This window comes from Eucalyptus grandis, chromosome 3 (assembly GCF_016545825.1).
Source record: "Eucalyptus grandis isolate ANBG69807.140 chromosome 3, ASM1654582v1, whole genome shotgun sequence".
Classification (NCBI taxonomy): domain Eukaryota; kingdom Viridiplantae; phylum Streptophyta; class Magnoliopsida; order Myrtales; family Myrtaceae; genus Eucalyptus; species Eucalyptus grandis.
Genome location: NC_052614.1, coordinates 38214944 through 38227750, shown reverse-complemented (window position 1 = coordinate 38227750; position 12807 = coordinate 38214944). Strand labels below are relative to the sequence as shown.

Below are 12807 nucleotides of genomic sequence, written 5' to 3'. Positions count from 1 at the left end.
GAGAAGTTATTGTATTCCAAAGTCTTTTATCCATAGCTGGTGGCTTGTCTTTTATGCCTTGGTAGTGGACTTCATCTATCCCGAAGTCCTTTATCCTAGGCCGGTGGTAAACTTCATCTATCTAGATCTTCATCTGTGATTAGTGGTGCGTCCTTTATGCCTTGGTAGTGATCATATCCAATTATCAAATCTCATTATAACTGAAAACACATTCCCTACCCTGCACACGCAGCAGAGACCATTACCTAGTCTAACTTCAGTTGAAGAATATAGACAGTTAAACCTGAATATCACATCAAGTAGCGCCATAATCCAAAAATTAACAAGAACCTGAGAACCAATGAATACTATAATACATACTTACATTTGTGATTGACTAAATATTTCAGATTTTCTTAGATTCCACAAGAGCATTCAGATGAAAATCTGCAACATTATATTGCAGTCCTATCTACCTTTCGTCCAAAGAAGGGGAAAAACCAAAGAACTGAGGAGATGAAATCCTATTGATGAAGACTCTGTTTTTTAATAGCATAGGACTCACTAATTAGGCATTTAAAAGCCATAAGATGGGGGGATTAAGATGAGGACGGCAAGTGCTCCCTACCACATATTGCTTTTGGAATAAAATAACTAGAGTCCCGTAAGGTCATGGACAGCTTCTTTTAAGTCCCATCCAAACCAATAGGATACTGCAGATTTGCAGCTTCTAGATAACTCAAAAGTAACAAATGCACAAACAGGAAAGCTTGTTGAAATATGAATTCTGAAAGACATCTATGCTGGATTCCAACAACATACATCAGGGAGTTACCAGATTCCAAGTACTGCACCTTGGGAAACCTTATGTACATTTTGGAGGAAGATCTCATCTTTATGAAAAATATGGCACAGTTCCTGCTTGAGAGGATTTCCCATCAGATATTGTACTTTACCAGAGCCACAATTGAATACATCTTTCAGAATCTATATCAGCCAGAATGCACTAGACACTCAGCAACTTGTTTGAAATTTTATTTTTCTCACCTTCCTTTCCCTGCAATGAGTATACATCATAAGTCTGAAAATGGAATTCTAGTTGCAGATCATAAGTCAATGAGTACACATAGCAATTGCAAATATCATCACCAGGAATAAGTTACAACTCAAAGGTCACTGTGCGTTGGTTAACTTTCATTTGCGTCGAGTGTAAGACACAGAAATTCAGCAACAATCTAGATTAAATTTACCTCAAATTGTAGTGACTCTTAATATCTCACCCCCATTACCGGCTGAGGAAGCAAAGCAAGCAGTCCAGCATGACATGCCATGGCAAGCAGAATTACCTTATTTTCTTACCTTGGTGTTACTTCTATAATAAGTTCCTTTAGTTGACTTGGGTTACATATTATTGGTCGAGTTCAGCAATTCACTTGCTAAGGTAGGAAGGATCTAAGGAATTAGAACATTTTGTGGCCTAAACTGCCATATAAAGAAGCTGCTTCAATTGAAAATGAGAACTCACTGCATATGGTAAAACTGGCAAAGACAACCTGCATGAACGCTGGGCTAGGCTTTTTGTGTAACCAATAGCAAACCGTGGCAAGTGAATTGCCAGATAAATTGCCACATTAAGGAACTTTTGGAAGAGCAGACGAAAAATTTCCACCCAGACAAGATGAGGCTATTTTCTTACCATTCATTTAGCAGGAATTCAAGCCTAGATCACTTCACCAAGACATGTGGCTTGTCAACTATCTGGAATACATTCAATTCCTGGTGAGATGCTGACTTTGCGGACATGTGGAAAAATTTCTAGATGCCGCATCAACCATGTGGCCGCCTCGTTAGCATTTCATGGAATATTCGCCAAATTCCAGTCAAAGTGCGTGTATTGCCAAAGAAAAAAAAAATTATTGCATTGGATGACTAAATTCAAAGTCTAATAACCTAATTGAGAAATCACTGAAGTTGGGGCATCTCCAATGAAATGTACTCCAATAATTTGGTTTGCAGTTATTTGGGGATGCTGTTTGCTCCCTATCTACAGAAACTCCTCGTCCACCAGTAGAACACATAAAGTCCATAGAACAGTATTCACGTTTTGCAAGAGAACGCTGGTGGTGGGCTGAATCTATTTTGACTTGAGCTGAGAAACTAAGCCATGACAAGGCCAGGGCTTTGATGACAATTTTAAACTGTTCAAGTTCCAGTAGATTGGAGCCGAGATGGAGCACTCCAAAAATTGAGTGAAACTCAAATTCTCCAATACTTTATTTGATCTACAACCAAAAACCGCAATGGCGATAGTATACACCAAACATTTAGCAACTTAGTAGGTTTACTGCAGCAACTACTATCGTACCAAAATCCAAAGCAAATTGATGTAATGAAAGGAGAAAATGCAGCAAAACTGCAAAAGAGTTAGTGAAAATGATCTCACAACTAAAAAAGTACTCAAGTGCAGGCCACCACCCCTAAGCTGCCTACACAAAATTACACCCCCAACAACCTCATCATACTTCATGACTAATTGAGAATCCTCCATAAGCAGACCATTAAAGAAGGCTACTTTTCAAAGAATCATGACATAAAGTAAGGGAAAGAGTGAAAGCAAAGCTGAAAAAACACAAAATAGCAAATCAAGGTGCAATATAAACAGATAAAAATAAGACCTTGGTAAAACTTACTACTGATCTTCAGTTATCGTAATAATTTTCCAACGCCCAATGATACCTCGACTGGTCCAACCCAAGCCAATGGGCCGTGTGGCCGTCCAAGCTTGATTGAGCCGCAAAATTAAGCAAGAAAAGAATTTCAATAAATTTTGCAGAAAAGAAAAAGAAGGAAAAAAAGAAGAGAAAACACGGCTAAAAATTACACGATATGTGCATTGAGCAGCTGAACTTTGATAATGTACACGTTCACATGCAGAATGCAGAAACCGGGGATCAAGAAACCATTTTATTTTCTTCTTGTCCAATAAAATGAGGAAAACAGTAACGCCCATTTCTCTTTCGTACCAATCTACCATAACAAGACATAACTTTCCCCAAAAAAGGAAAAAAAGAAAAGGAACATGGTTTGATCATATCAAAGCTTCAAACTTCCGATCTTCTTCCTCATTCAGGAACAGAAGAAGAAAATAATGAATAAATTGAAGAAGAAAACCAAGAAAGCCGCCATTCAGAAAACGCAATGTACAGACAAGCTAAAACAGAAACTCTTTACCATTTGCAACTTAGTGGCCGCATTCTTGAAGAATCCCAGAACAGACCTATAGTCAAGCAAAGACGGAGAAGCGATGGAACTAACCAAGCGGTGGGGAGGCGGCTGAACCGGAGGAGGGACGACCTTCGCCGGCGAATCAAGAACCGGCCAGACCGGTTTCGGGGTCGGCGCTGGGGTTGACGAAAACAGCGTAAGGGCCCATCTTGCCGATCACTGGAGGGGGTCTAGAGCTGGAGGTGTTGCTGATTGACATTGTCGTGGCGAGTTCGAGGGAAAGAAAGCGAAAGAGATGAACCTGTTTCGAATATAAGAGCAGGTACTTGGGGAGGGTCAAGTGCGCGACACGGACGCTCGTGCTCAGAGAGAGAGAGAGAGAGAGAGAGAGAGAGAGGGATTTGAGAACACTACTTTCAGTAAGCACCATTGGTCAAATCTTGGTTAAATCTCTGTCTTCTACCTTTTATTTTGAAAATTAATTTTCGATTTTTTTTTTTTTTTGATATTTTGATGATGATAAGTTAATACAAGTAGACCGAAATAAGATAACGTTCTCTTCTATTAATATAAAAACATTTTTCTTAAACTATCAAAACTAATCATTCCTTTCTTTTGAAAATATTTTTTTTTTTATGGAAAATATCATTTTACTTTATAGCAAAACAAACGCTAATTGAATTTCTAGTACCTATTCCCATGATTAACAATTATTATCACGTTATCTTTATTTTGAATTAAATATATTGGCTCGAAAAGAAAAGTATAGAATAGGAGAAAAATTACCAAGTAAGTTTTAAACTTATTATATGGATTTTAATGTAACAGTAAACATCTTCCAATGTAGTCCCAAACCTAGTGAAATTTCAATACCGTTATTTCGGTCAATTTTTGCCTAAAATGATTTAAATGACAATCCAATTATCGTTGACCTCAATATGCCGTGGACCAACTGTCAAAATAGTTATTTTATTTGGTTAATTACTAATAATCTTCTTAACCCACTTTCTACGAAAAATTTCGATTCTTGACCAAACTGAAAAATGTAGATACATGGCTTGATGCATTGGCCCTTTTTTCTTTTGCCATTTCCCTTTGTGTCCCACTACATTTTTGTTTCTTGGTTTAATACCAAGAAAAATATTTAACTAGTACATTTATGATAAATATATCTCAAATTAATTTTTTTTATCACCAAAAATTTAAAATTGGTATATTTATGACAAATTTATCATTTATTAGTTTCTGTTAGATTTTATCACCAAATTACTAATTTGAATTACACGTGACAGTTGATGGATGTACCGTTTTGTGATTTTTTGTGGTATTGATTCAATTTAACGGAAACTAATTGGGAATAAATTTGTCACAAATGACTAGTTTGAGTTTTTGAGTAGTTAATAAATTAGTTTGAGATAAATTTATTACAAATATATTAAGTTTGGGATTTTTCATGACATTAATCATTTTTTCTTTATTTTTCAGCCCTTTTAAGCTTAGAAGAACTCTTATGTACTTCTCCCAAAATATAATGATGGGTATCTAGCGAGATAGGACTGTTCATTTTAGGCGGCAAGATGGCAATCCTCGCCAACGCCGGCCCACTCTTCAATCAAAGCTAGAACTTGCAATTTATAAATTCAAACTCCAAGCTCTTTATTGATAAGACTCAAATTGCTTCGCCATCCTCTCTAATCTTCTTCTCCCTAGTTAGCTTTACATCCCCACAAATGTGCTAGAGAAACTGTTTTGTAGGAAAGCAATTTTACTAACTTCTCGATCATGTCCATGCCAACAATTTTTCAATATGAATTTTATTTAAACGTACATCTTAATAATTTCCTCCTCATATGTGAGCTTAAATATTAAGTATGCTTCCTATTAATTTCCTCTGAGTCATTGCGATGTTGTTTGGAGAAAGCAGGTAGTACCATGAGGATTGCCTATTGGCCTTCTGAATCGTTTGCCCTTGGTGAATGAATTTGATCCGCTTACTTCAATGTCTCGCCATGACAACATCGTCCACACTGAACAATTTCAGTAGTCACTTCAATTGAAGTCAGAATGCTGACTAATGTTTCAGGAGTAGAATCGGCTCATTTCTTTTGTCAGTGTTGAACTGAAGTTGTCTTTAGCATACATAGAACTAGACATGGAAAAACTGAAGCTTAAGAAGCAAGAAAGTCTTGTAGAACTTTCTGTAATAAGCTTGAACTTATGAGTGAAAAACAAAATGAAAAGAATGAAACAAAGTGGTCTTGTACATTTTAAACCGGAAATTAACGTCTTTACTCGAAGTCATGTACTTTTCGACACACAAGACGTATGAATCTTAATCCCGAAATTTCATTTAAATGAATCCTATCAAATTGCAGGAGCCACGTCAGGATTAGAAAGATTCAGCCAGCATTCTGACGGCCGGTGGTGGGAAGCTGCATGTTTCTCCTTCTACTTCTGCTAGAACGTCTGGCAGTGGACAATCCATTAGGTGGCGAAACGGGTTTGGGGTCAACGGGATTTCTATGCCACATTCCAGCATCTTCGGGGTGATGCTCATGCTCGGCCTCGACTCCGGTTTGTACTGAACGCATCACAGAGCGACCGTCACCATCCGCTCGGTCTTCTCTCCGCAATTCTTTTGGATCCCACATGCGATCATCAGATCCGAGAACCTCCTCCTCTTGCGCTTCTTCCACACCCATCTCGGAAACCATTCGTAGTGCATATCAAGGAATAACTCGAGAATTTAAGTCTAAACGTGATGGGAATGTAATTAATGCCTTAGATTTAATGAAATTCGACTCCAACCTAAGAAATGTAAAATTGCATAATGCACTCTTGAGCTCACCCACTATGACCTCTCTTTAAGCCTAATTTAGTTCATGACTGGAGGCCTCTTTCAGCAGAGCGGCTACTCTTTCTTATTCACTTCGTACAGTTTGGACAAACTGACTGGCCGATCGATCATCAATAATCATGGAATGCCTGTGCAGTCGGTGATTCAAAGCGGCTGAATCTGTCCAGAGTAACAGCTAAAAAGAGGACATTCATGTCTTTTTATTGTTTGATCAATGGCACCCATGTTTAGACACCGCTCTCTCTTATGATACAAGCCTTAGACACTTTGCTCTTAGGAAATACAAACTTTTCGTATGTGACACCTAGCTGTTGGGCAGATTCATGCTAAAGTTCCTCTTATACCAAAGCTTTTTACGTCGCACTTCTAGATGATGGGGAATGGCTTCCACATTTCCGGTGCAACATATGCTGGGGTCCCCTCCCTCCGCTCCTCGTCACGTGTCTTTTCCCAGTTACAGAACTTAGCTAGCCCGAAATCTGCTACCTTAGGGCAGAAATTCGTGTCCAGGAGGATATTCCATGTCTTTATGTCATAATGGATTATTATCTGATGATACTCCTCATGCAGATAGGTGATCCCTTTGGCAGTTCCGATTGTGATATTGTGCAGAACCTCCCACTCTATATCTTCACCTATACGGAACAGTAGTCAGTCCAATGAATCATTGTGCATAAATTCGTATACAAGAGCTCTCAAGTTTCTGTCGAAGCTAAATCCATATAGCTGAACTAGATTCATATGGTGTGTTCTACCATTGGTGGTCACTTTGGCCAAGAACTGATCTTCAATCTTCTCGTCTGAGCTGCTGTTTAGTACTTTGACAGCCACTAACAGGCCGTTCATGAACGTCCCTTTATAGATGTCCCCAAAACTGCCTGCAACCAGTAAATGCGAGAAACTACTGGTGGCCAGTCTTAGCTGCTGAGAAGAGAACCGTAGGGGCTTCTCTATGTCATCAAGAATCTTATCAACCATGATTATCTAGAATGCGAGAGCAACCGGATTCATGGCTCTTCTGAGGGTCCATCACCAAGAACAAGTGCTGATGCTCAAGGATATTCTTACGATGACAATATAACCGCTGCACATGAATGGAGAGGAATATGTATTATGATGACTTGATTGTATTCGACGCGAATAGCCTTGGAAGATTAAACAACATTTGAATAGTTTCTCGGATAACAGAAAAGAAATAGTTTGATGCAAAAACAAAAATTGTCAAGTGAATTTGAAATGAGGGAAATAAAAAAGCAAGAAAAGACTTACAAAGGAATATCACAACTGAAGATGTCTCGCCGGACACCATTGAATTGACAGATTACCAAAGCAGCGAAAACAAAAGCCAAAATCAGATGCTCATCTTTATAGTTTTTCTTGGTAAGTAGCTTTATAGAAGTTGATTTTCAGCTTCAGATAGATTCTATGTTCTCTTGATGCTGGAACCAGCTTGTGCCATACAAGAACTCGTACCGCGGTTCTCTTCATTTGACCAGCCATTTTTTATTTCACTTTTGTTGCTTCACGTTTGTCCAGGGCCGACTGCAGGATCAAAGAAAATACCCTTCTTGAGGAAGAAGTTCTGGTGCCTGACTTATAACGATTATTAGCGATGACAGGAAGTGTCACAATATGAATTTTTAGATTTTGTTTTCAATTAAATAAATCGAGCCTTTCGTCATCGCGTCAATGATGTTATTCTCTGAGCTGATCACTCACGAGATAACTGGACTATCTGGGGAAATAATTAAGAAATCTAAATGCAATGAACTTGAGAATTCGACCAGGAATCGACTGCTCGACCGTGTCGATCTACAAGGATCATTACGGCATTGTCAGAAATCGATCAGAGATTGGAGATAGGTCGATTCGACTAAGATATGCGATCAAAGTGTGAGTGATTTCACCTGATTGCAAAATACTCGTCGATCGGCACTAGACTGATTTTTTATCATTTTGGTACCCGGTGCCTGTAATTGAAACATCGAGACTTTCACGACAATTAATAGTCGCCAATGCGTCGAAGATGCACTATGTGACTTGAGATAAATCGATCACGGGTCAATTGCACTAAAAATTCCTAAAAACTACCCGATAGGCTATGTTACGCTAAAAGCACATCGGAATGAAATTAACCGTGAATTTGAACACGATTTCAGAAATTAAAAGTTCCATGGTATCATGAGCTATTTTAGAAACATCGACTCATCCTCCGAAGAATTTTTCGGAGATTCCGAGATTTTTATGGAAAAATTGATTCGGACATTGCGGAAATTAACGGAAATTCAAACGGGCTGAATTGAAGTGAAATTTGGACTTCCAAGCTGAGCCTTTGAGTGTTGGGAACTTATAGAAAATTGCATGGGCTTTTTCTTTGATGAAATTTGACATCAAATTTGGAGAATTTGTAAAGAAATTGAAGCTCAAAACCTAGGAAATTCGGAGCCTAGGATGGGGTGCAACATTTGCATTAAAATTGGATTATTATGGAAATATAATGCAATGCAAGAAAATATTAGGGGGAGACAAGGTTTTAATGCTAGATATTTATCCCCTTTTTTGCTGCCAATCTTCTCACGCAAGCTGGTCTTGCCGACTTCCTTGCCTCCCTTTCATTTTGCTTTGCTTTCAATTCTTTATCCCTTCGGGGCAAACTTCCTCAATTCTCCATCTTTCACCCTTCTCTGCAATTGCCGAAGCACCCCACCGCCCACTCATACACACGCCAGCAACTGCTTATTTTATACCTCCTTTCCTTCGCTCGTCCCACCTTCATTTCTTTGTTCCACCGGCCTGAATTTCCCTGCAGCTCCACCAAGATTTATCTCCCCTTAGCTTCTTCGACAAATGTCCACCAAGTGAAACCGGTGAAGCCTTTGTAGCTTTGTTGACCTTCGAGACTCCACGCGTCCCACCGAAGCTGCTGCCGTTCAGCCATCCCCACGCGAAATCAGCTGCTGCTCTCTCCATTTCGTGCGCCAACAACGTCGGTCGAGTGCCAGCTGCCGCGCGTCCCTTGCTTCATCACCCTGGTCAGCGTTTCTTTGGTCTTTCCCAGCTCACGCCATTCTCCAAGCTTGATCGGTCTTCAGCTTGAAGACCCCAACGAAACCCTGCTGACCGAAGCTTTCCCCAGAATTCCACCGAGCTGCCTCCACAAGTCTGCCGTCCACCGAATTCTTCACCGAGCGGCACATCCAGCGTCTTCACCCCGTGACTTCAGCATTTGAAGCCCACGAAAATTACCGCGGCCCAAAAAGACAAGCCCAGTTCAGTTTTGGTTTCAGCCCATCTCCTCCAAGCCCAGCGGGAATTTTCAGTCCAATGTTCATCCCATTTGAAGTCGCCAAGCCCAGCCCCAAGTTGAAAACAAATCGCAGATTTGGGCTGAGATTTGTTGGGCTCGTTTTAGGCCCAGCTCGAGAATTCGCCGACACCGCTGAAAATTAGGATTTTAGCCGCCATTGCGCTGTCGTCGCGGTGAACTAATTTCCGCAATTAACCGGTGAATATATACTCTAAACTCTTCTTAGTAGGCTAATGACATTTAAGGGGTGTTTAGATTTATTTAATTAGGAATTAGGTGGTTAGTTAGATTAAATTAGAAATTTAATTATTTAATCGAGCATGCTAAGTGGTTAGCATGGTTTAGATAAGGCCTAGATAAATTACACTATTTGTTTAGAAGGGTTCGGGAATTTTCCGAGTCCGTATTGGTATGTAATTTAATAATTTTGCCCTAGGTTAGTATTTTTAGAAATTAAATCGATTTATTTAATTAATTTTCGAAATTAATTAATTATTAATTATTTTTCCGGAAATTATGCCGTATAGCTAGTGATCGGAATTTCGTGCTGATTGCAATGGTGTGGTTAATTTCTGCAATCGAGTGTTAAATTGTGAAAATTGAGTGCTGATTGGAAATTTGGTCAATTATTCTAACATTTGTGAATTTCGATATGTATCCAGAATATGGCACCCCCTAAATGGCCCTCGATTAGTTGGAGTTGCCATAGATCACTTGCTTTCTCTCTACCTGAAGGTCTATTACTTTGATACCATGAAATTTCCAGGAAGTCCATGAGTCCTAGGGGTTTATAATTCTTACATTGGTCCCTGCGCAGAAATATAGCGGAAGCATATTTAACATCTCCCTATCCCATATTCAGAAACGATGCACACTAACTACGGTAAGAGCCTGAAACTTTTATTTATATAAAACCGATGGACATCTTAGTCAATACATCAAAATGCCAACATTTTTCTAAACTCTACTATTTTCAAAAGGTACTCGACTCTCTAACAACCATGTACACAGGCCCATCAGTCAGTGCCGGCGGTCCAAAAATACTTCATATGTTGACCATCACTCTCGGTCACACCCAGTTCGGTCCATTAGCTGGCGGCGGTGGCAACAGCCCTAGCGTACTCCCATCACGACGGACGAACACAGTCAGAAACTCCTAAATCACTGGGCCGGCGGGAGGACCAATGTCAAACATGATCAGTACCCGCACTCGAACAAAAACCAACCCTCGTATCTCAGGATGGTGGTGCTCCGAACACTCATACTGAAGGTCGATTGGAATACCATAAAATGTGCCGGGGGTGACTGATAATAGAGGCATATCTTCTAGTCTGAAATGTTAGTCCCCAAATGGGGTGAGTACAACCACTTAGCAGCAAAAGATCCATTAAACTATACTATACAAGCTATCACGATCTAGTTTTATGCAAGATAGACAAGATAGTTCATCAAGGAATGAGTTTGCATCGAAACCATAAAACTCTTTAATGCAATGACCAGTGCAGTTCCAACAAACAAGATGTATCATGTTCAGTCACACAAGTCTCGATCATAGGGCCAAACTGTTATGATACGTTCCATTCCATGCCATACAATTTAGTCCCATAACCAGACCACACTCACACTTAGTAGAACCATCAATTTTAACATTCAAAAGGTTTTATGTATCGACATACTACCGAGCATCCCAATGCTCCCAAGGAAAACCTCTGGGGCACTATGGACCCCAGGCATCCACAAGGCATCAACTCATTCGATCCTCTGGGCCTCCCGACTCCCAGGGCATCGTTGACTTGAGGGTCCAACGACAACATTAACATCTTAATATCAAAACAATTTTCAATACAATGACAAGATGTCCCATGAGTCTTCATCAAATCTCAATGTTGAATAATATGCTGAATGCCAATATCATCATGTCAAACAATAAATCAAAATGCATCCACCCTTGAGATAAATTAAGCAAATTCAGCACAAAACAGTCTAAAAATCAGAATGCACAGTTTTAGTAAAAATTTTGGTATAATCCCTAAAAAAACTCAGAAAATTATAAAATTTTGGTAGGTTATAGATGAGATCTATAGGAAAGAATTTTATGAAGGAAACTAAGCCATATTCGTCATGTATAAAGAGCAGTAATTTACACAACTCAGCCCAGATTTCCTATATCACAAAATTTACACATTAGTAGAAAAGCTCCACTCATTAACAGAAATTTATACCGCTATATGTTCGAAAAAATCTGCCCAAAACGTATGTTATAATTTAAACAATCCTTCACAATTTCCATTCTGAAATCAAAACCAAATTCTAATTAAAAACCTCCATAGAAACTCGACGAAGTTACTGACTATATGTGAGTTGTTCTGGACAGCATAGGTTTAGTAGAATCTCACACCTATACCTTGTCTGAATTGCTTCCAAAGTCTATAGAAATCTATATTTATGATTCTAGATCAAAGACTTTAAGAAAACATGTTGAAATCAAAGTGTTTCCTCAATTCCTTAATTCCAGTCCACTTCAATCACCCACAATTCGGCATTCAGCCTTCATCTCAACATTTCCTCAAGTCTATTGCATTACACTAGACAACAACAACACTACATCATATAGATTATTGGACTTTCACTTGCCTCTAGTTCTTTAGCTCGACCCCAAGTAAAAATAGAAAGCTCGAGGTCTCGGGCGAGGCTCAACGGCGGCGAAGACTAGCGGCGTCGATGACGGCAGCTCGAGCACGGACGGAGGGGCGACCCCCTCCTTCTTCCTCTCGCCGTCCACTCTCTCACTCAAACCCTCTCTGTGTTCACAGTTCTGCTCGCTCGACTTCTCTCTCTCACTCGCTCGAATTTCTGCTTGGTTCTTCTCTCTCTTCCCCTCAATTCCGAATCCTTTTGTTCCTTTGATTTGTTGACTATTCAGTCAATTGCATGGGAGTTGTGGTGGCGTCCAAGACTGAAGACAGCTGGGTGAACATGGCAAGAAGCAAGTCTTTCGGTTGCCAACTCTCTCCCCCCTTGCGTGCACTGACGTGTCCGTTGATGAGGGCCTCTTGGTCAATTGTTTTTCAATTGTTGACCGGTGGACTCAACTCCTCACTCAACGGGCACACATGCTGCATGATGACCAATATCCTCTTATTCAATCCACTTCATGTATAGGTACGTGACTGAAATTTTTGCGTGGAGGAAGAAATCGACAAGGTTGCATGGGGTCACGATGATGTACATGGGAGGTTCAGTCCAAGAGATAAAAAAAAAAATAACATGGCCGTTGGTGAGATTGTTCATATGGTCATTCAAATAAAATTTCTTTTTCTCTAAAAGTTAATGTTTTAGGATGTCAAGTGACAATGAAACTAGGCTGAATGTGGTACCGACGATACTTCCGTCGATTACTCACGGCTGTTGCATATTTGAGGGTCATCTAAATTTCCGG

The 12807-nt window shown here is 39.7% G+C and overlaps 1 long non-coding RNA gene and 1 pseudogene across 1 annotated transcript; both read right to left on the bottom strand.

Annotated features, from left to right (window-relative positions):
• Positions 1-586: 586 nt before the first annotated feature.
• Positions 587-3560, bottom strand: LOC104437420. The gene is made up of 2 exons (XR_005549466.1): positions 3295-3560; positions 587-2760 (listed from the first exon to the last, which is right to left on the bottom strand). It is a non-coding gene; the product is annotated as an uncharacterized LOC104437420 (long non-coding RNA).
• A 2822-nt stretch (positions 3561-6382) lies between these two features.
• On the bottom strand, positions 6383-7039 carry LOC104439648 (annotated as a pseudogene).
• Between the last annotated feature and the right edge of the window lie 5768 nt (positions 7040-12807).